This window comes from Anneissia japonica, unplaced genomic scaffold (genome assembly GCF_011630105.1).
Source record: "Anneissia japonica isolate Jap-2015-1 unplaced genomic scaffold, ASM1163010v1 scaffold288197_len338424_cov179, whole genome shotgun sequence".
Taxonomy (NCBI): domain Eukaryota; kingdom Metazoa; phylum Echinodermata; class Crinoidea; order Comatulida; family Comatulidae; genus Anneissia; species Anneissia japonica.
In genome coordinates this window covers 68783-73588 of record NW_022741702.1, presented here as the reverse complement: position 1 = coordinate 73588, position 4806 = coordinate 68783, and the positions used below count along the sequence as shown (strand labels likewise).

The 4806-nt window shown below is 33.4% G+C and overlaps 1 long non-coding RNA gene across 1 annotated transcript in view; it reads left to right on the top strand.

The window, feature by feature from the left end:
* The first annotated feature begins 3605 nt into the window (after positions 1-3605).
* The window catches only part of LOC117118918, a 4560-nt gene continuing 3359 nt past the window's right edge, over positions 3606-4806 (top strand). The window contains exon 1 of the long non-coding RNA XR_004447108.1: positions 3606-3812. This is a non-coding gene — a long non-coding RNA (uncharacterized LOC117118918). The remainder of the gene's footprint in view (positions 3813-4806) is intronic.

Genomic DNA, 4806 nt, shown 5'->3' with positions numbered 1-4806 from the left:
TAAAAAAAATTTGAAATTAATTTGCTCATTTTTTGCAGTAACATACAAACTTGATTATAGAAATTATTGAATTAAAAAAAATGTGTACCCTGTTTTTTAAACTGGATAAATATAATAATAAAAATAATAAAACACTTCCAGTGAATGGAAGTGTTTCTATTATTTTTTTTGCTGTAAAATTATGGGTAAACTTTTTTTAAATCCACTAATTTCCATATTCAAGTTGATAATTTTTATGCTACTTCTAAATGGGCAAATTAATTTCACAAATGATAATTTTGCAAGGGAATATACATCTTTAACGCACGTATTCCAACTCATGTCTTAGCAGCAGCTATCCCATTTTGAATGAACATCTATGTTGTTAAAGAAGCAACAGCTTCAGTTTAAAGTCATTTATGTTGGTAGCATCCTACTAGTTTATGTTGGTAGCATCCTACTAGTTATTTCTACACATCAGCTGTTGAGAACATAAACAGAGTTTTGAACAACAGCTTTATAAGTGACCAATTTTGTTTACCATTATTATTATTATTTATTGATTCTTTCACAAAGATATTCCTAAGTAATAGAAACATACTAGCATCTTTAATTAGTTATTTAATAAAACATTATTTTCCAAATCATTATTTAACTCAAAAACATCAAATGAAAATATAATGTTGTTGATAGACTAGGGTCAGTAACAATATTAAAGAGACACAATCTGTAATAAGTTTAACCATGCTCCATAGGAAATCAATTTTGTTGTACAACTGATTTTTCTAAGACACTAAAAGGGAGTTTGACTAAAAACTTAGGAACGGGGAATGAGATACAGATTTGGGCTAAAATGGTGGTTTTCCCAATTTTGCCCCTGAGTCTGGCTTTTAGAACTTGGGAATATATTCAATATTTGAATTGGTTATACTTTGTATATTTAAATAAATTATTAGTTTTTCAATTCAAAATTAGAATAATAGTGATAGAGGCTATTTGTATACGCCTAACCTATTGCTGAAATGGTGCTTAATGCAAGGACTAGTAGCTCGTTCAGTAGAATTCTTCTCTGCTAAGGACCACTTCGTGTCTGTGCTGCAACTGGGTGAAACTGGTCCCAGCACATCATGCCAGGTATCATGTTGAATGATGTAACCCACTACCCATCTTCAATGATGTACCCCCTACCCATCTTCAATGATGTGCCATCTACCATCTTAAATGATGTACCCCCTACCCATCTTCAATGATGTACTGGGTACATGAGTCAGCTGTGTACACACGAGTTTATAGTCCTTATCTGAGAAGACTTGTTTCACCACCAGAAAAATGGGCGCTGCACAGCCTTAACAGCAGGCCCCATCAATGTGTATGCAAACAAAATTTCTTCCTCACTTATTGGGCTTATATATTTATAACTTTCCAATTTTCTTTTGCGTATATTCTTAAATTTGATTGTAAGGTTGTGGTATTAAAGTCGGTATTTCAGAGAAAGCTGAAGTACTTTGATCTGTGATGTTTTGGAAATTTTAACTTGAGATTCATTTAAATGACCAAAATTTTCAAATTCATTTTTTATATATTTGTATATATATATTTCACCACCGAGGGTATTTATCTTGTGTTTTTTGTTTTAATCAATTATTCTTAATGGTTTAATAGTAAATAATTACCTTGTTTGTCAGTTGTATGATCAATTTAATGAAGATTTAAAGACATTTTTTATACTATTTTCAGTATTTTTCGTAGGCAACGCTTATATGAGATTTATAAACAAAATGCAGTAATTTGGCAGTGGCACATAAGAGGAAATGTGTTATTGGAAATGTAGGTACAGTACCAGTATTGTAAAGGATTAGGGATCATATATAGGGCAAACCAAACAGTATAGAAATTGATGGGGGAGGTGGATAATATTCAATAAATAAAACAATGAATAGTAGAATAACCTTAGAATAACTAACTGTATTCACTGTTATTTCCCAGCTCACACACACACACACACACACACACATTCAGCAATAACATCTGCTAATTCATAAATAATATGTGGACAACAATTCTACAAGCCACATCATTTAACTTAAATGGTGTATTTGTTCAAGAAATCAAATTCTCAGCCACACGAATGTTATTGGTCATATTTCATTGTGTTTTGTAATTGTTAATGTTCAATAATGCCCACGTTAATCTGTATATATACTGTCTCTTATACACATCTAGATGTGTATAAGAGACAGTCCTACTAGTTTATGTTGGTAGCATCCTACTAGTTATTTCTACACATCAGCTGTTGAGAACCTGTCTCTTATACACATCTAGATGTGTATAAGAGACAGTAGGGAATCATTACATATTTTGTAAGAAAAATAAGGAATATTCTGAGAAAAAAGGAATATTCTGACAATGTTAATAAAGATTTAACTCAATACAATTATGAAACCAATAATAATAATATATATTACAAATTAAAAACTGTTATGTAAATATTCACGCATTCTTGTCATGAGCCATGTACTCTGAACGATTATCTTTTCTAACCACCATTCGTAATGATCCTTATATAATCTTTTTTCATTCAAAGTGCCTCTTGAATTTAATAATTTCCCATAAGAACCCCTCGATTTTCATCTATTTCCATAAGCGCCCCCTCAATTTCCACTCTGTTTTCATAAGCGCCCCTTTTAAATAAGCGCCCCTCAGAAAGTGGGAAAAAAAATTTTTAAGCGCCCATGCGCTTATTCGCGCGAGTACGGTATGGATATACCATAGCCGTCGGAAGCATTTTGCAAGTAGTCCGGCCATTGTAAGAGCTCGATGGGGGAGAGTCATACCCACCTCACCCCACCATGGTTGGGATGAGGTGCGAAAATTTGAGGAAATAGTACCTCCAGATGGCCGGAAATGACACTTTTATAGTAAAATTCTTCATCATCACATCACCATTATAGTCAAAATGAAGAAACAAATTTCTCATGATCTTTTATCGTCGATTTTCCGCAAATATATCTAATTAATATGCATGATGTACCAAAGAAAATAAAACTTAAAAACATGGTCTTTTTTATGTATTTACTTTACTTACTTCAAAGCCGTTAGTCCACACCCACCTCATCATGGTTGATGAACCTCAAGATGGCCGGAATGACACTCTTATATAATAAAATCCATCATCATCACATCAACATGATCTTTTATCTGCAATTTTCGGCAATGATAGAGGTCTAATTAACTTCTGTATTGTACCATAGAAAATAAAACTTAATTGTCTTTGATGCATTTACTTTAATTTACCTACTTTCTGTGCCGAAAACCAATATTATACTTTTTCACATACTTCTCAAATTATAATAAAGGCACGCGCACTCGAGTCGGGTATTACAGATAATTCATAGTGGCCAGAGATACCGGAATCTTGCTATAAGAAGATGTACAGTACTCTACTTTGGCTCAGCGCTCGTTAAAACCTGGGTCATTTTTATGCAGTTCATTTCAACAACTTTCAGGAATCGGAAATGAAATTGCATTGTGATTGTAAAGTTAGAGGGTCCGGACCAAAACTCCCTTAAAAATATGTGTGGGGGGTGGGGGGTGTCCGCCGTCTCCCTATGATCTGCGCCCTCGTAACCAGTCACTACCCGGTCCCCTCATGGGGCGGACACAACACCATGGTTGAAAAAATGGCTCCTCTGCCGGGAAATAGCACATGACAAAATGAGTGTTGGATTAGAAAAAGAATAAATAATTGTTTTTTTTATACCACTCCAGGTGGCGTTTTACATATAAACATTACTCAATAGACTACGCAGGAGACTTTACAATTAATAACAAATGTGAGTACAGTATTGAACATTTTGCATCGTTAATTCACTGGTAGTTAAATGGGTGTTCTGTCATCTGATTCATTAAATGGTTATTATTTTGACTACGTTTGTTAGGCAGCCGCATTGAAGGCATTGACAATTTCCTCGACAGAAGCATTCACTGACATGCTGCATTCTATTCAACAACATACATTCCAAGTTACTCAATAAAACCACGAAGACCTGAAACTGGCTAAAAAACGTTATTTACGGTAATTACAGCTTGGGGCTTGTTAACTTCTGTTCCTTGTTTACATTGTAGATTCGTATCTTTTTTTTTTCATTGACAATATACGCAATTTATTACCAAGAGCCTGTAATTATCTGGTACCCAACATTTAATCCTGAATAATCGAAATTTGTTATAGCCCGACAAAAATATTTTTTATATTATTTTTTAAGGACAGCTAAAGTGATCGGGGTAGGGCCAAATGACACCGTCGTTATCAATATTGATATTAATAATTATCTTCATGGATGTGTACTGCCATGATGTCAATAGCAAATAAAGCTAATTCTGTAGTGACGGATCTGGACATTCGAAATAGAAAGGATCCAGGAAAACTTTGACATATGGATTTATGATTATGTCACCTCAGTGGTCCATGCTCTAGATGGCCGGAAACGACTTAAATATGAATACAATTTTCATATTTTTTCTTCATATTCGAATTGTTTTTTAAATAATTTAGGCGGGGGCCGATTGCACACTTTCCCTTTTCAAATATACAGAGCAGTTGAGCATGTTATATAGGAATGTAATAATAATATTAATAATAATAATAATAACTATTATTATTAGGCCTATTATTATTATTATTATTATTATTATTATTATTATAAAGTGCTGGTATCCGTTTAAGAGGAAACGCTCATGGCGCCCCTCCAAAAGAAAGTCAAACACATTTACAATACATTTGAAATACAGATACATTTTTAAAACCAGACATGAGCCGTACATGAC